Source organism: Eleutherodactylus coqui, chromosome 7 (assembly GCF_035609145.1).
Source record: "Eleutherodactylus coqui strain aEleCoq1 chromosome 7, aEleCoq1.hap1, whole genome shotgun sequence".
Classification (NCBI taxonomy): domain Eukaryota; kingdom Metazoa; phylum Chordata; class Amphibia; order Anura; family Eleutherodactylidae; genus Eleutherodactylus; species Eleutherodactylus coqui.
Window position 1 is genome coordinate 128439297 of NC_089843.1, and position 25168 is coordinate 128464464.

Genomic DNA, 25168 nt, shown 5'->3' on the forward strand with positions numbered 1-25168 from the left:
CACCTATGAGCCTTTGCAATCTTGGCTTAGTGTAGGAAAACAAAATGTTCCTTGAAATGTTAATATCAATGTTAAATTTGTACGTCTACTAAATGGTTAAAAAAAATAAAGTTTTTCAAATGTGGATCCAGAATAAAGTAAACAGATGAAAAATATATCTTCTCAAAAATTTGTACAGTATGTTTGCACATATTTGAAATATTGCAATTGAAAATGTGAAAAAAATGTCATTTTTTTCCGGTTTTCCCAATTTTGGAACTTTTAATAAACATACTCAAATTCTATTGGTCTATTTTTGAGGTACAATATGTGGCGAAAATACAATGTCAGAATCACTTGGATATGCAAAACCTTTACAGAGTTTTCTATGTTAAAGTGATATGTCAAAATTTGGCTCCATCACTAAGGTGCAAACAGGCTTCGACACTAAGGGGTTAATGTCCCAATCTGCGTAATCAAGGATCCAAGGGTCTATGGCAAGATCTTGTAAGTTCTTTGATCTGATTTCTGATATGGTCAGCTAGTTTGCACTATGCATGCACTACTACCATTTTTAGAGGGTTTGGCGTGATCGATTGTTCTCAGTAGGAGAAACCAAGTAATCTTGTAGATACAATACCTTTCAGTGGTTAATAAAAAATATATGATGTTAATGCAAGCTTTCGGATCTTCTATGGACCCTTCATCAGGCTAAATGAAACTGATTTGAATGGGAGTGTGAGGTAAGAAAAAATAGAGCTCAACCTCTATAGCAGGGACCCCACAGCCAGTCGATGATAATAGACGGAGCCCAGACCAGAAGAAAACCATAAGCTTCAGTGGAATAGCAATATATAAACAAAGAAAAAATGTCAGCTTCAACGTCTAAAAGGATGAAGTTAGTTAAGTGCAGGGGTGAATATAAAATAAACTATATCATTGGACAATTCTCTGTGTCTTGGCCATGATGTAATATATGGGTTATTCTACTAATTAGGGCAGACTCACACAAGCGTAATTTAATAGCATATTCTGCACGAAATGTACGCACGCATTATACGCAGTGAATGGAGTTAATGAAAGTACATTGATTTTCATTGATCCACTCACTCTTGCATATATACATTTTGTATAATACGTAAAAAGACGTTGAAGCTGACCTTTTTTCTTTGTTTATATGATTTGGATGGGGTGTATACATATATATACATATATATATATATATATATATACACATACAAATTCAGAGACGACACCCCTCTTGATCTAAATACAAATGTTCCCACATAGAAATTTGAGACTGATTTGCACTCAAAATTTTAAAAAGTACCAGACAAGCTGAGCAGAGAAATAAATACTTAATCAGCCCACTGAGCAAAGGAATGTGACAGTTTTATGATGTGCGTTACCTTCCCTTTAAACCTGCACATAAAAGTAGATGGAACAATACCTTTGCATTGCGATCTATTGGATCAATTTCAGAATTTTTCAGAATTTTTATGAAGTTTAAAAAACAAGCGAACAAAAAAAAACAATGATTGAGAAGAGGACATTCCTCTTGACCCCCTTCTGACTTTTCATATTCTCCACTTATGCAAGAATCTCACGCCTAGGTTTATTCTATTAATAAGGGTATCAAAAATAGCCATAAATTTATACTCCCAAGATCTGAAAGCTCGCTATAACATCATGTATTTTTGTTAGCCATTAAAAGCTATCATATCTACAATATTACTTGGTTTCTCCTACTGAGAACAATCCCGCTTTACTCTACTGGCTAACACGGTACCAAACCAATTTTTTTTTTGTTTTAGAGAGTTTGGAGACAAGGAAAAGAAACTTTAGAGAGAGAGAGAAGTCTGCTTCTTTTCTTCTCCAGCATTTCCAGGTAAATGCAGCAACTTTCCACAAAGGCACCTACCTACAGATGTATTTTTTGTATCTCCCATTTGCATGCTATATATTTTGTAATCTGTAGCCTAAGGTCTGAATAGATTTTTGGGGCGTCTAAAGTCTGGGGGTTTAATTAATTTTTTGAGTCTGATAAAGGGGTAATGTGCAAAACCTGAGCATTTGGCTGGAAACATCTTTATGATTGGTTGCCTGTAGAAAGGAGACGAGGACACATAAAAACGTTGGTCCAACCGTTATTTTTTGATTCAATCTTGATGTATCATCTGGATTGATGAGAGATCACATGATTGTTGCAGCTAATTAACCCCTTGAGTGGCACGCACTGCTCATAGTGACATAGCCCGGAAGATTTCCGGGCTATGTATCACTATAGGAGCTGCAGAGCACAATGCCACAAGCTGTGACATTGTGCTCTGCCTGCACAGACCCACAGAGAACAAAGCAAGGGCTTTGAAAAACCAGCAGAAGATATTGCCAATATGTCGGCAACCTCCTGCTTTGTTTACAGGTTGCCATAGAGACCAACAGCTTGTCAGAAGCAAGCCGATGGTCTCTGTGGCAGGGAGAGCTTGGTGCTCGGCTGTCAGAGGACAGCTAGGTACCTGCTCTTACAGCAGAGATCAGAGAAAACCTCCGATCTCTGCTGTGTTAACCCTTTACATGCTGCAGTCTATGTGACTGCAGCATGTAAAGGGCTGTCACTGCAGCATGTAAAGGGCTGTCACCATCGGACCCCTGGAATGTGATCAGGGGGTCCTGATGGGTCCCTGTGGAAGTCCCCCAAAGGGACAAAAAAAATTTAAAAAAAAAGGTAAAAAATTATAAAAACACTTGTCTCCCTTTACTTTGTAAAAAATCAAACATACAATCACACATGTGGTATCCATGCGTCGTAATGACCCAGAGAAGGAAGTTAATACATTATTTAACCTCTTAATGACATGGCCCCTTTTTTCCTTTTTTTCCCATTTCTTTTTTTCCTCCCCCCTGTTTAAAAAAATCACAACTTGTCCCGCAAAAAACAAGCCCTTATATGGCCATGTTAATGGAAAAATGAAAAAGTTATGGCTCTTGAGACGCAACTGCAAAATTAGTTGAAACTCAATGATTAGACCATTTTAAAAAACCTGCCCTGGTGGGCACGTTTCCTCTTCCTTCCCCTTCAAACCCCCCCTTTTTCTTGTTTTTCCCTTTTTTCTTCCCGATTCCCCCCTCCCCCCCCCTTTTTTTGTTTCTCTTCCTTTATCTCTTTTCTTTTCTCTTTTCTCCTTTTCTTTCCCTTTTTCACACTGATATGCACATAAAAAATATTTTTGTTATTTTGAATCCCAGTATATTATCTTTATATGTCATTTCACCTAATAAATTTATTTATATCTTATTATGTTTTTTGTATATTATATGTTCACGGGTATTGTATCATTTATTGTTTATTAGATCCTTGAGAGACCTGTGATCATATGAAAGTTCTCCTTATCAGTATTGGTTCATTGGATAGTAACCCGGTGATATTTGTGGGGACCATAATCAGACAACATGTGCTATGGGCTGTATATGCAGCAATTGACCACTATTATAGGCTAGTAGTCTAGTCCCGCTGATGTGCTTTGTTGTGGCACAAGTTTCGAGCCTGGTGGTGATTCTTTGCCTGCGATGCGCATGCGTGATTGACGTAAGCGATAATGTCGTGCGCGCACGATCATCGCTATGCACAGCATCTGACATCACACGTTACATGTTGATGCGACATGACGAGATCCGTCAGGCGCGCATCTACCACTCACAGGCCGGCCCCCTCACGTCCCTCTGACGTGATGACATATTCAAGTACGTGAAGATGCGTTCGGGCCTCACGTTCTCCGGTGGACCCACATATTACCAGTCTTAACGGATTAGTAGTGGACTTTTAATGAAGCTTGCTCCATGTGATGTGGGCATTCTCTTTACAGTTCTGTGCACCTTGTGTAGATAATAAAAATGGATGGTTTTTTTTCTGACCTGATATGGTCAGAATTGTGTTGTATGTGTGTTGCCTGGCAACCTAGGGTAAAACCGGATGTGACATCACATGGGTGGTGTTATACATATTACCATTCCACCACCATGCTATGTGTGTTGCCTGGCAACCTGGGGTAAAACCGGATGTGACATCACATGGGTGGTGTTATACATATTACCATTCCACCACCATGCTATGTGTGTTGCCTGGCAACCTGGGGTAAAACCGGATGTGACATCACATGGGTGGTGTTATACATATTACCATTCCACCACCATGCTATGTGTGTTGCCTGGCAACCTGGGGTAAAACCGGAAGTTACATTACATGGGTGGGGTTATACACATTACTACTCCACCACCATGTTATGTGTGTTGCCTGGCAACCTGGGGTAAAACCGGATGTGACATTACATGGGTGGGGTTATACACTTTACCATTCCACCACCATGCTATGTGTGTTGCCTGGCAACCTGGGGTAAAACTGGAAGTGACATCACATGGGTGGGGTTATACACATTACCATTCCACCACCATGCTATTTAAGAGCAGACTGCTGCACCAAGTGGGCATACGGAACATGGAGTCTGAACTGTGTTTTCACTAGTTTGTTGGTACGTATCATCACAGTTTTTAACCTTTATATTGTGATTTGCATGATTTTACATTTGTTTGTACATATGTTTGTATGTGTATATATTTATACCCAGTGGCTATACATGTTTGTTATTGTTTTTGTAGGCTTGAAAAAGACCTTGTTTGTAGGTCGAAACGTCGCCTCTTTTAAAACTGTGAAACAATAAAATATGCTCCTTTAATCAAGAAGCCTTTTTTTTTGCATCATTATATGCTGCCACAGCTTTGCTATAGTATTGGGATCGTGGAAGGGGCTTAGGTCCATAGCCCCATTGCTGGCTTTGCATGAACATTTTTTTGCTACAGAGAAGGAAACTTTTTTTGAATTTCTCTCTGTCCCTTCCCCCCCCAAGTTTTCTTTTCTGGCGGGGTCAAGTGAGTGCCGCGGTTCTTTTTTGCTAATTACAATCAATGACTCAAACACTGCTGCCATGTGGAGAAAAAGGGTCTCCAGACGATGGTGGTGCTAAAGAATTTTGGGAACCACTGAACTAAAGTATTTTGTAATTCCTATTGCCAAACCATGCAGACCTATAGGCTGCTGGCAGCATTTTATGAAAGTCTATAGTTATTTAGTAGGCCTCCAGCTACTGACTTCTGTAACAAAAAATGTTTTTTATTATAGAGGGCAAACTTTTTAAACCTTGCATTTCCATTGTCACTGCATTAATAAATCATCAGTTCTATATGCATTTTTTTTCTGCTTAAAAAAGTGTAAAATAATGTTTCAAAAGATAACTATTAGAGATGAGCGAACACGTTCGGCTCCGCCCCTTTTTCGCCCGAACACCGAACTTTGCGAACACTTCAGTGTTCGGGCGAAAAAGTTCGGGGGCCGCCGTGGCAGCGCGGGGGGGTGCGGCGGGGAGTGGGGGGGAGAGGGAGAGAGAGAGGGCTCCCCCCTGTTCCCCGCTACTGCCGCCCGCGCCGCCGCGCATCTCCCCGCCCCCCGGTGGCACCCGGACACTTACGCGCGAACACTGCAGTGTTCGGCAAAGCCGGTGTCCGGGTGCGGATGTGTCCGTAACGGACACGTTCGCTCATCCCTAATAACTATTGATCTCTTGGGTATTTAAAACTCTTCACCCTATTAATAAGGGGCATAAGGATAGTAAGTTATAAAGAGTTTTTAATTCTATATTGATTCCTAGAGAACTTCTGTGATCAGGACATTGAAAGGCAAGGATTTCTATCCAAATATTGGTTGAATTACAACACCTCCTATCACAGCTTTTAGGTTCTTTTTACTTCCCAGAATCGTATGAAAGCCTTAGGCAAACAACCTCTGCTGACAGCCTGACATGTCTTCTAGTCAAATGAACAGATTTCTTTTTACTTTGCTCATTTTGTTCCCTAAGGCACATATGCATCAAGAAATTTAAATTGGAGCCCTGCTAAAGAAATGTCTGTCTTTGTTACATTTCTTTCGATTCCAATGTAATATTTTGCTTTTGTATATGCCTTTTCCCTTTTAAAGTTCAGGTTTTTCTCCATTTTACTATGAATGAAGTTATTTTTTTACAGTCTTTATTAGTTTTTTTTTACCTAAAGTGACTGGAATAAGTTTTATTTTTATGTTAAAGGGACTATATCACCAAATTTTTTAATTAATTAATTAAAACCAGTTAGAGAAACATTATTATTTTTCTATTTTGATTGTAGAACTTTCTATTCTGTTGTCTGTACATGACTATAGGGCCTGCCATCTTTTTTGAGCTACATTTAACAGCATTTAGAGATATGCTTCATAGCTGCTTCATGGGCCATCCAGGCAACAAACAGGAGGGGACCTGCTGACTTATATGGGAATCTATTCTAGGAATGCTCTCTCACTTGAGCAGAGGGGTGAAGCGGGGGGTAGCAGGGAGGACCAGGGGGGAGCTCTCTCTCTCTATCCCCCCCACTCCCCACCGCAACGCCCCGCTCAACCCCGGCGCCCCCGAATCTTTTCTCCCAATTAGGCAGTTATTGGAAAAAAGCAATGCTCGATTGAGTAATTGCTCTAAACGAGTACGTTCGCTCATCTCTAGTAGTGAGTAATGGTGTGTTTGTATATAAAGGGGTGTTATAGAGGGTTTAGACAGGCTTGACAAAGATCCCGGAGAGGATTGAAACGTTGCTGTCTGTCCTGCCTACTGTCGTGGATGCTGCCTTCTTTTGCATCTTTATCTGGATACTGTAATGTGGGTTTGGATCCGACCCAAGGTGAGGCGTGACATCCGCTGTGCTATATTGTGCCACCAGTTTTTTTGTAAAACCTGATAAAATGAGTGCTGCTGGTGAGATTTACTGTTGGATTAGCGAATATGGATTCAATCCAGTGAGCACCGGACGTGAGCAATAATATTTCATTAGATCTGGGGGACGACGCTCTGGAATCCACATGGTCCTTTGCATATTTTGAGGCCGATGCTACAAGGATTTTATCTGAGGTGCCATTGGAAAGTGAGTTCTTGGTGGCACCTTCAATTAATTCACTACAAAGGAAATACGAAAAGGAGAAAAAGAGAATGATTTCATATGGGTTGCATATGGTGACTCTCAAAGAATACTTTAACCATAAACGAATCCCGAGGGGTCTAAGATCCACTGTCCAACTGACTCTGATGACAGATGATATGGTATTTTGCACCAAGTTTGAGGCGATCTTCAACAAGTTTTCTTTGGACATTATACTTTTGAATATAGAACATCTACACATAGAATTAAAGAAGATCCTGGAGATTATCAGGAACTTGGAAAGTCAAATGAAACAACAGATGACGGATACAGAATATCTGGCATTTATGCAAAAGATGGAAGATATGTGTAAGAAATATAAGGAGAATATAGAAATAACAAAGCATTCTAAATGGCAACGAGATAAGGAGGATTGAATTGAATAGGGTATATAGTTGACATCAACCAGCTGGACAAATGAAAAATTATAGTGGCCCACAAAATGTTTGACACAGAGGAAGGAATGGAAATTGACATCGTTCACTGAGATTCAGATTCACGTCTGCTTCTTACTGGAGCAGTCGGCTGATCAACGACTGCATACATTGCACAAGTAGCACACTGGACAGCATTGCCAAGCATAGAGGACATTCTATCAGGGATCTACAAATCTACCTACAGAAGTTACGAAGATTAACTAATCACACTCTAACCGTGCCTCCGCAACCGCTCCAGGTTTTGTTTTCCTCTGCTCTCTTTCACTCAGTCACACACTTTTGCTTCACTTAAACCTTACAAACACACTCCCAGACAGATGCTGACTTACAGACCCTGACTTATACACACACACTGACTGACACATACTGACTTCCAGACACAGAATATACTTATCAGCCTTTTGCAGCAGCTGATGTCGTCTCCCACCAAGTGTAAGCTCAGCCTCAAGACGTCACTCTCTGGTCTCCTGCCACTCCTGGACCTGCTCCTCCCCACTGACTGGATCCTCCGGCGACTCCCTCAGTCTCCTTGCAGTGGCTCTGGTGCTGTCCCAACATTCCCCTGCTCTCTCGCTCCTTGCTCACGGCTCGTGGCTGACGTCACTTCCGCCACTCTCTGACATCAGTTCCATTCTCCTCTCTCAACATGTGCCCAACAGACGAGTGACTGCTTGTTTGCAGTGAATGGAGGTGGGTGGCTAGTACGCTCTCCGGCCCACTCTGCCTCCATTCACAGAACAACTCTTGTTCCAGTGTAAAAGCACAGGAGCAATTGTCACTAGGATGGGGCTGTTGTGCCCACTTTTCCCCAATAGTTATATCCATGCATGTTATAATAATAAAGTGCACATGAACTAGAATTTTGCTTGACATATGTGTAATTGGGTAAAAAATTGGCTCAATGATAGAAAGCAGAGGGTGGTAATAAATGGCTCATACTCTGATTGGGCCACCGTCGCTAGCGGGGTGCCACAGGGTTCAGTATTAGGCCCCATTCTGTTTAACATATTTATCAATGACCTGATAGAGGGGCTGCACAGCAAAATTTCTATATTTGCAGATGACACAAAATTATACAATATAATCAATGCATTGGAGGACAATGTGCGGCTACAAACGGACCTAGATAAGCTGGGGGCTTGGGCAGAAAAATGGCAAAAGAAGTTCAATGTTGATAAATGTAAGGTTATGCACATGGGCAGCAAAAATGGATGTTACCAATATTCACTTAATGGGGCACTGCTAGGGAAAAGTGATATGGAAAAGGACCTGGGGGTAGTAGTGGATTGTAGACTAAACTGGAGTAACCAATGCCAATCAGCTGCTGCAAAGGCAAATAAAGTTTTGGGATGCATTAAAAGAGGTATAGGGGCGAAGGACGAGAACATTATCCTTCCATTATATAAGGCACTTGTCAGACCTCACATGGAATACTGTGTACAGTTCTGGTCACCGGTGCTCAGGAAAGATGTTACGGTATTGGAGGGGGTTCAAAGAAGAGCGACTAAGCTAGTACATGGAATGACGGGACTAGAATACCCAGAGAGCCTATCAAAATTGGGACTATTTACTCTAGAAAAAAGAAGGTTATGGGGCGACCAAATAACTATGTATAAATACATGAGGGGACAATACAAGGATCTCTTCCAGGATCTGTTTATACCCAGGACTACGACGGTAACAAGAGGGCATCCGCTACGATTAGAAGAATGCAGGTTTCATCACAAACATAGAAGGGGATTCTTTACTGTTAGAGCAGTTAGACTGTGGAACTCTCTGCCTGAGGACGTACTGATTGCCAAATCCATAGAGGAGTTTAAAAGGGGACTTGATGTCTTTCTGGAGAGGAAGGATATTATAGGCTATAAATCTAAGGTTATTTGTTAATCCGGGTATACAGGCAGGTAGGAACTATTAGGGGTTGATCCAGGGAACAGTCTGATTGCCATTAGGGAGTCAGGAAGGAATTTTTTCCCCAAAAGGGCTAATTGGCTTCTGCTCTTGGGGTTTTTTGCCTTCCTCTGGATCAGCAAAACAGGAGACTAAACAGGCTGAACTAGATGGACATTGTCTTCATTCAGCTTACGAACTATGTTACTATGTTACTATATAATGCAAATTGAATAAGTTAACCAAAAGTGTATAGACAAATGGGTTTCTAGATGGATGGTTATCTAGAAAATATGCATAAGATATATAGTTACTGGCAATCTGTTACAGAAAATCTTGTCTTGGGGTGGTCTTTTGGAGAATCCTTACTGTACCTTTAACTAGTTGACCAATTATCACATTCTGATGTCAGAATCAGCTAAATGTACATAAATAAGTGGCTCTATGTAGACACTACCCATCTCATCCTACAGAAACAGTCTGCTGCAGATTGTACCCCTCTGTCACTTAGTGACCTTGTGTATAAACACCACACATATGCAATTATATTGCATATGCATAGCGTTTATTACATGCCCAACAATAGGGCTCTATCTCGTGTAATACGCTGTAAAACAGAACATGCTGCATTCTTTTTCATGTGCGTATTATACGCAATGAATATATGCAAGAGTGAGTGGATCAATGAAAATCAATGTACTTTCATTGACTCCATTCTCTGCGTATTATGCGTGCATACATTTCGTGCGTATTAAATTACGCTTGTGTTAGCCTACCCTAATAAGTAGAACAACTCATATAATAGTTAATTTCACAAATGTAAGTACATCATGGCCAAGACACAGAGAATTGTTGCTGTCACTTGAAGTCCAGGTGGATAGTATGTGTATGGCGCGGCGGTGACAGGACGGAGACAGAGGAGGCACACATTTTTTTGCAAAACAGAACTTTACTTAAAGAACGTGAAAGAGAGTTTTCACTCCATTGGAGAATACGTAATACTTGAAAATTGCTTCATAGAACGTTAAGCGCTGCATAATAGAACAATTGTCTTGGACTGGGCCACAACAACTCCCCTGGAGAACATGTACTGGTCGTTGGCCATTATTGATACTGCTAACTTTTGCCTAGACTGATTTCTTTTTACCTAGTAGGAGCCATGTCTCCATTACTGAGATACCAGATATTGTAGACATCAACTATCACAACTCTCACAGGTCTCCTCCAGGTTTCATCACACTTGCACAATTTGCTTACTGCCCCTGGTGACTCGTTGCGCCCTTACAAATAGCATTGCATAGCATAGTAGCAATCACACAATTTAACCTTCACATTGCATCACAACTCCAGAACCCATTAATTACTCAGTCCCCCTTACACATTCCTGACAGTAAAATATGGAGCACATGGAAAATGTGTATTTTATGTATTCATTGTTGTCTGTGATATGGACACAGCACCAGAGAGCCTCGGCTACTGAGCATAACTATATTGAATTACACAGAGCAGATAACAGCAGCAGACTGATAGTGCTGGGAAAGGACAATAAAGTAATGCAACTTAAAATAACACAAAACTATTAAGCGGATCACTGAGAGAGTCATTCCATTGCTGGGAAAACCTGGACTTGTAATAAGCAGTCACAGAAATACTGTCCATCATATGCTGACAGTTGCTTGGGGACAAGGAATGTTGCAAACTGAAGATCCAAACATTTAATATATTTTAATGGTCTTTTAATGTGTAGCATATATGCAACTACCAGGGTAGCAGGCACAGCAGCTGCTATGGGGTCCAACAATTTAGGGGGGCCATTTCCACTCAGAAATAAAGGTAACCCTTTCCAATCCACTGTCTAATGTCTGAAGACATTATGATTTAAGGCTGTACAGCTCCGATGTTGGAAGACGTCCGTTGGGGTTCTCTTACTGTATATTGCCGGCCTCCCTGCTGTTGGAGCCTATCCAGCATGTCACCTCATGCAGTACTGGCTCTAGCCAGCAGATAACGCCATTGTATAACAGCAGAAAAAGTAAGCCCCCTAGGAAAACCAGGATACAAATTGGATTGGAGAGGGTTAATCTAGTTATGAACATGGACTGGGGTGCTGAAAATTGAATGCAGCCCCAGTCTAAGTTTGAAGGGGTTTTCTGGAAACCTCTTTAACTTTGGAGTCCCATCCCCATGCTGTGACATCACTACATTATACTGTTTTATGGGTGTTATTGCTGTATTCTAATCTCATGGTATGCATTATACCTGTACTATGTCATACATCTTTGTTCCAAAATTATGCAAAATGATTAACTCAAGAGAGTACAGTATACAGTTGCAAATGGATCTGGATAAGTTGGGGGCTTGGGTAGAGAATGGACAAATGAGGTTTAGCACTGATAAATGTAAGGTTATACACATGGGAAGGGAAAATACATGTCACCATTGCACACTAAATGGGAAACCACTGGGAAACACTGACATGGAGAAGGACTTGGGGATTTTAGTTAACTATAAACTTCACTGGAGCAACCAGTGTCAGGCAGCTGCTGCCAAGGCAAATAGGATCATGGTATGCATCAAAAGATGTTTAGGGACACATGATGAGAACATTGTTCTTCCTCTTTACAAACTACTGGTCCCACCACACATGGAATGCTGTGTGCAGTTTGGAGTACTGGTCCTTCTATACTGGTAGAAGGACATATCAGAGCTTGAATGGGCTAAAAGGCGGGCAACTAAGGTAATAAATGGAATGGGCAGACTACAATACCCAGTGAGGTTATCAAAATTGGGGTTATTCACTTTAGAAAAAAGATGGCTTAGAGATGACCTAATAATTATGTATCAATATATCAGGGGACAATACAGAGATCTCTCCCATCATATGTTTATACCCAGGACTGTGACTGTAACAAGGGAGCATCCTCTATGTCTAGAGGAAAGAAGGTTTCTACACCAACATAGAAGGGGGTTCTTTACTGTAAGAGCAGTGAGACTATGGAACTCTCTGCTGAGACCACGGTGAGGGTAAATTTGATAAAAGAGTAAAAGAGGGGCCTGGTTGCCTTTCTTGAGTGTAACAACAGTACATGTTATAGTCACTGATTACTTCAGAATGGTTGTTGATCCAGGGATCATTCTGATTGCCAGACTTGGAGTCAGGGAGGAATTTTTTCCTCAAATTAGATTTTTGTTTTGCCTTCTTCTGGATCAACATTGAGTAGGTAATAGGCTAAACTAGATGGACATAGGACTTTTAACACCCTAGCATAATATGTTACTAATGACATCACTATGCACATTACTCCTGTGCTGTAATTTTGTAAGGAAGATGAAAAAGTTAACTCTTCATATTTGGTATTGTATCCATAAGGACCTATGCAATAAATTTAACACCCCATTTATTCTGTAGGGCAAAAAAACAAAAAGAAAACCTAAAAAACAACAGCAAATGCTTACTTTGTTCATTTTGCCTGTAAAAAAATATGCAATGAAAAGTGATAAAAACGCCATATGTATGCCATATGGTAAAAACAGCTCATCATTCAAAAAAAAACAAAAAACAAGCCCTCACAGAGCTCTGTCCATTGAACAATTAAAAAGTTATGGGACTTTGAATGCAACAATGTAAAAAAAAAAAACAATTCCAAAAAGGGATTTTATTGTGCAAAAGTGCAAAGATCTGAGTAATTTTTTTTGTCATCATCGTTCGTAATCATACCAGCCTGCAGAAAAAATGCATCATATCATTTATGCTGCTTGATTAACTCTATAAAAAAAACTATGACAGAATTTTCTCTTCCTGCTCTCTAAAAGAAAATGTATTAAAGTTTTACAATGCATTATATGTACCCAAAAATGGTACCAATAAAATCTACAGTTCGCTACGCAAAAAACAAGTCCTCATATGGTTATGTTGACGGAAAAATAAAAAAAGTTTTTGAAAAGTGGGATGAAAATCACCCCGAAAAATCGTTGTGTCCTTATAGCCAAAATAGATAGTGTCCTGAAGGGATGAAACTGAATGTACCACTGATTCAGCTAGCCTAACATGTGCTCATCAAAACACATCAGTCTTGGCAGGCACAAGTCAAATATCCACTATGGTTTACTATTTGGAAGTGCAGATAATTCTGTGAAATGTAAAAGACATCCTAATCTTATTTACTTGCCATGTAGAGAATATCATAGTTGGGTACATTTGCCATGATAAGATGTTTTTACAGTAAATAATTTTATTCTGTTTAAAGAAAGGACAATGATTATGCATGGAGATGTACAGGATATAACGATTTTGTAGAGGAAACCTAAGAAACTATATAAATTTGTTGTGCATAATATTGTTACTTTAAGGCCTCATGTCCACGGGGAAAATCAGATCCGCTGCAGATTCTCCATGGAGAATCTGCAGCGGGTCCCTCCTGCCCCGCGGACATGAGCGCCGAAAATAACAATAAATAAGAATAAACTTACCTCCCATCCGCTCCGTTTCTTCTCCTCACCGCGGCGTCATCTTCTCTGCCTCGCGGCCGGATCTTCTTTCTTCGGCTCGGCGGAAGCGCATGATGACGTCGGTGACGTGCCCCGCGCATGCGCCGTTCCGAAGCAAAATGATCCGGCCGCGACGGAGAGAAGATGGCGCCGCAGAGAAGAGAAGAAACGGAGCGGGTGAGTAAATCCCGATTTTTGTCTCCCGCGGATCCGGACGGCTTCCATAGGCTTCAATAGAAGCCCGCGGGAGCCGTCCCCGCGGGAGACCCGCATGAAAATGGAGCATGGTCCGGATTTTTCCATGCTCCATTTTTTTTAAAATCCCTTTTATTGACGATCCACGGGTATTTATCTACCCCGCGGGTGGTCAATGCATCCCTATGGGGTGCGGATCCGCGGGCAGGAGAAGAGTTAAAATCCGCTGCGGATTTTAATTCTTATTTTGCCCGTGGACATGAGCCCTAAGAGGTCCTAGGTATCTGAGACTCTTCACAAAGAGTTATTGATCAACTTTCAGCCCAGAGAAGTTCATTCTTGACATATTATGTGTTGAGTCCCTCTCTTCTGCTTCTAGTGGTTTGTACACTGCAGTATATTAGAGGGTTACTGCATCTTATTACTGTGAGTACAACATATGGTTTGTTTTTAGCTATAAATTAGACTTGCTCCATCAACAATGTGTGATTTCTCCTTTTACTAACATTTTCGATTAGCAACTCTAAAAGCCTCTTTATGGAACTATTGCTAACTATCTTGTCTTCAGCCTTTTCAGTTTTATGTCTTGCTGTAGCTAATGAACGTTTTCCATTTACCTCTCAACGGTCTCTATATGATTGACAATAAAATTGCATAATAAAGATTCATACTGATCCAATTGCCGATTGTGAGTAAACCACAATATCTGATCCCACAGACATGCAGAAATAAAGCTCTAATGCATGACGGATGCTTTGTGCAAAAAGGGCTGTAGCCATTTTCCTTAGAGAAATGCAATCAATACAAATATATGTAGCAGAGGAAATAAGTAAACAATAGACCTCAAGAAGATGAATTGCCCATCGTGTCATTTCTCTATGTACATTAACAGTGATAATAAAATGATTCTGCATTGTGGGAATATAATATAGAATAACCCGTTATCTGAAGATTGTGCTGCATAGACAGTGGGGATAACTGAATACATACATTGCTTTACCATATAATTATCATATTTGCCTTATTAAAATGTAAAACAAAATCAGATGGAGTAGCACTTGTTTGTTTTACGTTGCAAGTTCTCAATACGTTTTCTATCCGAATAATTGGTTTTACTAATCTAATGATGGTAGCACATTTATACAGCTGGTCCTGTAATTAAAATCTATAGTACGTAATATCAAAAGATTCAGAGAATCTGGAGAAATGCATGTGCACAAGGGACAAGGCTGACAGTCAATATTGAATGCTCGAGATCTACGGGCCCTCAGGCGGCACTGCGTTAAACGAAGGCGGGATTCTATAATGGAAATCATTGCATGGGCTTAGAAATACTTCCATAGATCATTGTCCATGAACACAGTTTACTGTGCAATCCCCAAATTCAAGTTAAAGCTGTGTCATGTGAAGAAGAAGCCATATATCAACACAATCTACAAATGTCGGCGTCTTCTCAGGGCCAAAGCTCATTTAAAATGGACTGAGACAAAATTAAACACTGCTACATGGTCAGAGGTAGAGATGAGCGAGTATACTCGCTAAGGCACTTTACTCGAGCGAGTAGTGCCTTAGCCGAGTATCTCCCCGCTCGTCTCTAAAGATTCGGGGGCCGGCGGGGGGCGAGGAGCGGCGGGGGAGAGCGGGGTGGAACGGAGGGGAGATCTCTCTCTCCCTCTCTCCCCCTCGCTCCCCGCCGCTACTCACCTGTCACCCACGCCGGTCCTCGAATCTTTAGAGACGAGCGGGGAGATACTCGGCTAAGGCACTACTGGCTCGAGTAATGTGCCTTAGTGAGTATACTCGCTCATCTCTAGTCAGAGGAAATCAAAGTTTGAAATTCTTTTTGTGAATCATGGATGTTGTGTTCTGAGGACTCAAGAGGAGAGGGACCATCTAGCTTGTTATCAGTGCACAGTTCAAAAACCTGCATTTTTGATGGCATGGGGTTGTGTTGGTGCCTATGGTATGGGCAGCTTACACATCTTGAAGGCACTAAAAATGCTGAGCAGTATATAAAAGGTTTAGAACAAAATATGCTCCCATCCACACAATGTCTCCTTCAGTGAAGGTCTTGCATATTTCAGCAGAACAATGCGAAACCACATACTGTATCAATCACAACCGCATGGCTTTGCAGACGTAATGTCTGGGTTCCTGCAGTGCAGACCTTTCACCAATAGAAAACATTTGGTGTATTATAAAATGAAAAATGTCGCAAAGACAACTCAAAACTGTCAAACAGCTAGAATACTACATCAGACAAGAATGGGATAGCAACTGGTCTCCTTGCTTCCCAGACATTTAGAGACTGTTGTGAAATGAAGAGAGGATGCTACACATTGGTAGACATGGCCGTCCCAACATTTTTGAGATGTGTTGCTGCCATCAATTTCTAAATGAGTTAACTTTTTAAAATGAAATGGAAAAATGCCTCCCTTTCACCTTCTGATGTGTGTTCTATGTTCTATTGTGAATAAAATGTGGTTATATAACATTTCCAAATAGTTACATTCTAATTTTCTCTACATTTACATATTGAACAGCATCACTGCTTCTTTGGAACTGGTGTTATAACTGGAAACCCCCTTTAAGGCTTAGATTAAAATATCCTAAGTAATTGCATGAAAATGACACATACACTAAGCCCGATTAGGCATATAAACTGAAGTTTATTAGTAATTTAAACTACTTGAAAAGTCTTGCATTACATCTGTTGCTTGGTAAACACTATAGACAATTCATTTAAAAGCTTAGTCGCCAGCATTCAGTAGAGCATTCTTGTTCAGTCTAAATTCAACGCTTCATTTATTCTTCAAACTTCAGGGATTAAGAGGGGTTAATGTTACACCAATCCACTGTGGAAGTTAATGTGCTTAAATAATCCTGAATTGAGTGATGCAAAATAAAAGCCTAAGAGATCTAAAGCCATCGGTTTTGGCACGCAAGAAAATGTAATTTTACACTTTAGAATTCTGTGACTTTGTATCTCTATGACTGTTTCCACTTATTACTTTGTGAGTAAAGTTTTAAACCTCACGCACATGAAAAAAGCCATGTACATGGAGCCTGCTCAGTGGTATACTGAATCCTTATGCTCCTGGACTAGGGACAGCACCGTGTACTGCACTATATACTCCCCTTTTGAGAGAGCAATACTTTTGAGAATACCTGGTAATATGGAGAATAGCTCCAGAATATGTGTGTGACATCAAGGCATGCAGAGTTATCTTATAGGCCTAAAGATTTCTATGAGTGCCATGGATCCATATAACCAGGATTGGTAATGAAGCTGTGTGCATGAGGCCTTAATTATGCAGCCAACATACTAGAAAAGAATGTTTCTTATGGTACACTGACAGTGCCGTAAGTTCTGTCTGTTAATAGTGTGCATCCATTGCTTCTGTTAATACTAGCACTTGATGTGACTCAGATTTAGAAATTAAAAATAACATCAAAAAACATTTGTTTCATATTTAAAGCAGAAGTCTGAAGGATGAGTAAAATGCTTGGGCAGACTTGTTCTTTTGTATTATATACAGTGATGTCTCCAATTATTGTATATTGGTCCATTGAATAGTTTCCCATCTAAGGGTGCATTCCCACGAACGTATATCGGCTCGGTTTTCACACCGAGCCAATATACGTTGTCCTCGTGTGCAGGGGGGGGGGGGGATGGAAGAGCCAGGGGCAGGAACTGTGCTCCCGCCCCCTCTCTGCCTCCTCTCTGCCCCTCTGCATTATTTGCAATGGGGAGAGGCGGGGTCAGGGCGAATTCTCGGAACTTAGCCCCGCCCCACCTCCTTTCATTGCAAATAGTGCAGAGGGGCGGAGAGGAGGCAGAGAGGGGGTGGGAGCTCAGTCCCTGCTCCTGGCTCTTCCATCCTCCCCCCTGCACACGAGGACGACGTATATCGGCTCGGCGTGAAAACCGAGTCGATATACATTCGTAGGAATGCACCCTTAAGCTGAAGAACTACAAAAGGCTCTATACAGCATCAACTAGATTGCTTTTGAAATAATGTATATTGTGCCATTTTTCCCATTTAGAAACATTGAATTTGAATATAAGTCACAGTAATGACACATTTTTACTATGAATCAAAGAATTTTTTTTTGTCTCAATGAAGCCTTAGGCCTTAGTCACACGAGCGTTTTTTCGCGCGTTTTGCGCATGCGCATGCGTTTTGCGCATATATGGAACCAATGGTTCGCTATGGCATCGGTCACATGTCCGCTTTTGCGAAAAATTATAGGACAAGGCGATTCGCAAATCGCGGCTATCGGCGTTTTGCGATTATTGTGCGCACCAAAATCATTTTTTTCGCCGGTCAGACGAAGTTTCATGCGCATTTTGATGCGCACGGCGATTTTTCTCCGGTCAGACGGGCGTTTTGCAGTGACGATAAACGCGGGTAGGTGCAGATTTTTCCCGCGATTTTTCGCCTCCGGTCACGCGATTTGCGCATGCGCATCCGACATGCGATGCGCAAATCGCGCGAAAAAACGCCCGTGTGACTAAGGCCTTAGCCTAACACATATTGAAACTACCTCTCAATAGTCAACCAGTAACCATATTTAATTGATTCTGCTGATTGAATATTGACAAACATAATTTTAGCAAACCCTATTGAATATAGGCCTCACTCTATATTACATCTTACCATAAGGATACTTTTACATTGCAGAAATGTGCTCAGTATTTCGCTTCAGTAAATGTAAGCCAAAACATGGCAGGGCTACAAATCTTTCCATTACAATTTTTCTTTCCATTTATGTCCTCTCCTGGTTTGGGCTTACAAATATTGATGCAAAATACTGTTGTTCGAATGAAGCCTAAGAATGATATAATCACTGAAAGATTTCTAAGGAAAGGCCAGTCAAAATGTAGAAAATACTGTTGAACTATATCAGCTCTCAAATTGTTAGAAAACTTGTTCTGGGGCTCTGGTTTGTTTAACACTAGTCCTCAATATAAACGTTCCTTGGAGAGTTTTCAGATTAGGAGTAAAATGCTAAAAAACATGCTGCGAAAACATTAAATTAATGATCAAATATGGTGGTGATGCTTTGCTCTGGACAATTTACCATTGCTAAAAGAACCATGGATTTTGTATTGTATCAGAATTTTCTTAAAGTGGTCATCTGGTTTAGAAACTCAATTTGCAAATGCCTAATTAGGGAATTCTTGGCTAATAGATGGAAGACCCCATACAGAATCCTCATCAATTACTTAGATTGGAAAGCAACTACAAAGTGTCTCAATATTGAGGACTCTCAACATTCTTGTATTACACAGACAGGCCATTAATTTCTATGAGCTTCATGTAATGCTTCATTTTTACCTAATTAAATGATTATAGACTTATAATATTATTAAAATAACTTCGAAATTTCATTGTGGAGAAAAAACGGACAGAGCACCGAGACAAAAGGTCAAAAGGAGTTAGTGTGCTTGTGTATTAGAAAAGGGTAGAGATGAATGGACAAAAAAGTGTGGATATAGGTACAGCAGGTGCTACCAGCCTAGTATGCTGGGGGACCATTGGTCTTTACAGCATCTGTGAAATTGGAAAAGAAATGAAAAAGCTATTTTGCTTTCTGCTGGACAAAACTGGTGGACCAATAGTCCTTCCATTTTCCTATTCTGGGATAAGATGATTTAGCATCTAAGAAATTACCCAGCTGTCTGAGGAAGAGGTCTGCGTACCTGGAAACATGTTACGTTGCTGGTTTGATTTCACGAAACAAAACGTTAATTGGATTCTATACCATTGGCTCAATTCTACCCAACCATTATTTGGCTCTATACACATTTTTTTAACTCAATAGAGTTTACAAACTCAATAGTTCTATAGGTCATGCTTGAGTACTTGCTTTTTAATTTATTTTCCAATGTCGCTAGACAACTAATCTGTTAAGTGATCTTTGGAGTCCAAATGAAGTGGAACATTTAGGCAGTAAGTGGTTGCAAAAGAAAAGCACTTTGTAAACCCCTCGATTGACCTCTATGCTCTTCAGCCCATCACTCAACACTGGGTAGCAACTAATTGTGCAAAGAATATACTTACAGCTGAGACTTAAGAACACACATATTGGTGTCTGAAGATGTCAATGAAGATCAAGTTGATAAGATAAGCTTTTCAATCCCCTGAGTGAAACAAATACCTAAACTGACCCTCAAGAATTCGGTATATTCCAAACAAACAGGAATAGAGTAATGGTGAGAACTCTTCAAGACATAAAGATTCAAGATTTACCAGTCAAATATGTGGACACATAATTCTTAATTATAATTAAATGTATTTAATTAAAAAAAAGTTAAGTTAGATGTAAACAATTAATTGTTATTTAAGAAGGTACTTGGAGAAGGGTCAATGTTGGAATAGCCTAATATTATTTTTCTTGAAATACATAAATATTTATAATAACACTGCAGATACATTTCACCTTCCTTGGCTGTACAGTACGAAATGACAAGAGAAAACATTACATGAATGACTTTCTCTTCATTGTAACTAATGGAAAAGCTTCCAGATGTCCATCAGCTATCAATTAAATCCTAACATTAAAATCTTTGATAGCTGACAAAGGGTAAGACTCAAAGCTTGAATCTTTTGAAATAAAACCATGTTTAGGCCTAGTTGATCCTTTGGATCAGTCGGAGATTTCAAGAATGAGGGTTTAATGTCAATAGACACATGTTTTTTTCCCCTAACTAAATAACAATGTTATAATGTAACCTTAAAAATGATATAAACCAGGCTCCGAACAATTTAACTGCCGAGGACACATTTATTTCTGGATCAAACTGGAACCACAATTGACTCTAATTGTTTATAGTCATACGTGGTTAGAGAAATTTGGGCACTTGTGAAAAAGCCAGGCCTGATTTTGATCATTGCTAAATGAAAACCAACACGTTGCATGCAATATTGACCTTATTGAAATGAAAATTTTCCTCCATATGGTCTTAATCATTGAATTAACTCACCTTACTTAAGCTTTAAGCGAGTGATATTTAATATTTGGTGCTATTTGAAGTTTTAATCTGATAATTGTATATATAAACTTTACCCTTACATCAAAGTCTGCCTTATGAAGGCCTTTGATTTACGTGCAGGCATTTACAAAAGGAAATGATCAGATCACGATAAATACACTGTAAAATCACATATTAGAATTTCACGTCTAGTTTATGAATCATAAAAGATCCATGTTACTTTCATACAGCAGGTAACATTTTCAAAACCAGAGATTTTACATCTACCATATATAAAACAGGTAAAAAGAAATAAAAACTGGGAGTTTGTGGCAGCTGTTGTAAAATACTGAATAATTGCAATTATTTTAAAGAGATGAGTATATCCAAGGCAACATAAATATTGACAAAAAATTCCATGACTATAAAGCATTGCAGCATTTGTTCACACTCTATTCATGAATGGGTGAGTGAGTGCTGCCTCTGATTGGCTGAGCACTGTGACCAATCAGAGGCAGCTCTCAGCTGTCATTCAATAGCTTAAATCCCCGCCTGCTGAATACTACAGAAAGCAGTTCAGGAGAAGAGCGGGGTGGACGTGGCTGATCTTCAGCAGCTGCAAAAAGGTGAGTATATATATATATAATTTTTTTTTACACTTTTTTTGGATGCTTTTCAGGGAAGGGCTTTTTATATTTGAAGCCCTTCCCCAAAAATTAATACAGCAATTGCCGGCAGCCCATTGCTTTTAATGGAGCCGGCTTTATTGCCGGCTCCATTGAATTCAATGGGCGAACATCGTTCTCATCTGCTGTGACAGGTGTGGCAGAGGACAAGGATCTTTAGTATATGTTCTCAATTGGGTCGGCGCTGCTGCCGCCAGCCCCATTGAGCACACATGCAGGAACACCGAATTGCGCAGAACGCAGTTACATGCGTTCTGCGAATCGCTGTGTCATATAATTTTCGCCACATCCGCATAAAAAACGGACATGTGACCGATCCCATTGCAAAGCATTGGGTATATATATGCAGATCGCAAGCGCATCTGCAAATCGGGCAAAAGAACGGCCGTGTGACTAAGCCCTAAATGTGTATCCGCTTCATAAAGATTTGCATTTAAAAATATATATATATTCTTATTAATAGACCTCATTAGAAAATGTGTCTGTAAGTACTATCACTTTCAGGGTTCACATAAGCAAGAAATCATGTGAGTTTTGTGCATTGCAAGATGCACAAAACTCGCACGAAAATACAACCCAACATTTGTAATGGATGTATTTACATGTTTTCTCTCGCAGCAGTGCTACGAAACAGAAAGATTGCAGCATGTTCTATTTGTGTGCGAGTCTGGCACGAGGATAGAACATGTCAGATGTGCGGTCTCTCACACATTGCATAGCACATGGACAGAGTATCTGTGTGCTGTGCAATGCCAGTTGTGCCCGACAATGTCAGAAGTGACTCGCCCTCGCCTGTGTAAATGCACCCTCATACAACTCTGGCTAATTGAGTAGTTAAACATATCCTGATACTGCACTCCAGGACATTTACACTTGGCCAAGAATATCTTTTGTAACATTTTATTACTTTCCTGTATACTTGTTCCAACATATCATTGATCACGTTTTTGCCAAAACAGAAATCTGAAGTTATCCATTGTTTTCCAGCCAAATAGGCCACCAACTACGAGAATGTAATAGAATAAATTCCCAAGATATCATTAAATCTACATGGATATTGTGAGGAAGGTGTATTATCATTCAGTTTTATTTCAATGTGCCCTGGGTGTGGTTTCCTTTTTTTCAGGTTAATTCTTGTCTATAAGATAAATATAGTCTGTGAGTTCAAAAGCTTTTCTCTTTTGAATCCTATTCCCAGCTTTTACTTGGCTGTGCCCAGGTCCATGCCTTCATTCTTATATCACATTATACTGTTGATATTGTTTTCGTTGTTTTTATTTAGCTATGTACTTACTTATAAAAACATATCACTGGAATAATTTGTTTCGTTCGAGCCAAAAATAGAAGATAGCAATGTTTCATATTGCCAGGCAACTTACCATATTGCTATTTCAATGAAGTAGCTGCAAAGTATTTGCTCAGGTTTGCAGTAGTAAAACAAAGTTGTTCTGGGGATAATTAACATTTTATGTTTTTTTAATATACCCATATACTCTGATTCCTTTCCCACAATTATAGCATTTAACAACTTGCAGCCACCACTAGGAGGGCTTATGGCATATCAATTCATAAAGCTCTCATAAAAGGGAATCTATCACTGGGGTCATGCTGTACGAAACAGTATGAACCCAGAGAGACAGCTATGCAATGTACCTCTGTGTAATCTGGCTTTAGATGCTGGGGGAGCCCAGGGTGTTGGTCCAGGGTATTAGTGTATCTTGACGCCAACGGAAGCTAGGGGTTTGACAGGGCTTCCTTGGAGGAAACCCCCTGTCACACCCCTAGCTTCCGATAGGTGCAAGATGAAGGTCTTGGAAGGTCCTAGGATTAATTATATCGCAGCCGCCACCGCCTGTCGCTGACTGTTCCCCGCTGCTGGGGCCTCGCAGCAGCAGTGAGTGAATGTTCCCCCTGTGCTGTATGGGCTCCCTGCAGTACTCTGCGGCTCTCCGGTGGCTTCTCCGCCACTGCATCAGGCGCACCCCTGGAGCTCTGCAGAGCAGACATGTGCTGGCCAAGGGCTGTGTCTGGTGTTTTCTCCCCCACACCATCAGTAGCAGGACGGGCAACAGCAGGCCAGAAGGTGGGACTGTAGAGCTGGTGCGGACTCTCCCGCGCCGCAGGCGCAGCCTCAGGGTCCCCCATGGCTTTCCTGGCCGAACAGCAGCTTGTTATCTTGCAGCGACAGCGGCTTCCCTGCCGGTCTCCCTGCACTGCCAGCACACGTGGCACCCCAGAGCACCGCCGGACTGTGTGGGAGTGGCGGCACGGCATGGCCCACTGTTACTGCACTCTGCAGCCGCTGTCACAACCACCGGATACAACGTAGAAGCCACTCTTAGTCTGTGGCAGGACCCGAGAGCCCGGGCAGGGGGAGGCAGGCCTGCAGCCAATGAGAAATGGGGGGCCTGCTCAGGCTGTCAAGCAGGCTGTATCTTGTCACCACCCACACTTCTGGTGGCGACAAGATACACTAATACCTTGGTCCGGTACGGTTCCCTTTAACCTGCAGGGCTGAATCATATGTAGCGTCAGTAATAGATGCATGGTGCACTACACATATCAGTGAGACCTGGCACCCTTTGTATGCCATATCTATGTGCAAGTATAATACTAAGCAGCCTCACCCTCAATATGGGGTAGGTGTTTGAGTGGTTGTTTATCAGTATCTTGCACTTGTGCAACGCTCCTACATATAGTAATCTAAAAGAAGATAAAGATGGATAGCGCTCCAAGAAATGGATAAGACGTGGTTGTCAAAAAATACAGAGAATATACGTAAATAAATATGGGGCAATCGTATGTAGAAGGTAACTCACCCCGTGACGCCGGGCCCAACTGTGGGGTGCCCGTGCGTCAATATCCAAGATGGCGTGTCAATCCAGAAAGAAATTCCTCGCACCGGTCTCACGAGACATCCTGAGGAGAGCGTCTTGGTTGCTCCCGGCGATGAAAAAACCACCACGGGATGGAGATAGATCAATGTGAAAAACAGAAAATTAACCAGCGCTCCGGTGCTTTGGAAAATGGCAGATGATGCAAGGTAGTGCAAACGAGGTGTATATGATGTGGATGTTACTTACTTCGCAGGGGTGCTAGTGGTTAAGCACCCCTGAATCCAAGGTAGCAGGCAGAATTCAGAAGGTATATATAGTAATTCCTTTTTATTGCGACGCGTTTCGGCCGTTATATCGGCCTTTCTCAAGCAATGCTAACCAATCTTTGTAGGGTCATATACATAGTTTTTCTTTAAAAGACTTTGTAACCTTTATTTCAAAAAGTCAAATAAAATTCTTAGAATTAAAAAACCAAATGTTCTCAAAACCATAAAGAAGATGGGTTAAAATTAGAGATGAGCGAACGTACTCGTTTCAAGTAATTACTCGGACGAGTACCGCCATTTCCGAGTACTTCAGTACTCGGATAAAAAGATTCGGGGGGCGCCGGGGGGGAGGGAGAGGCGTGGC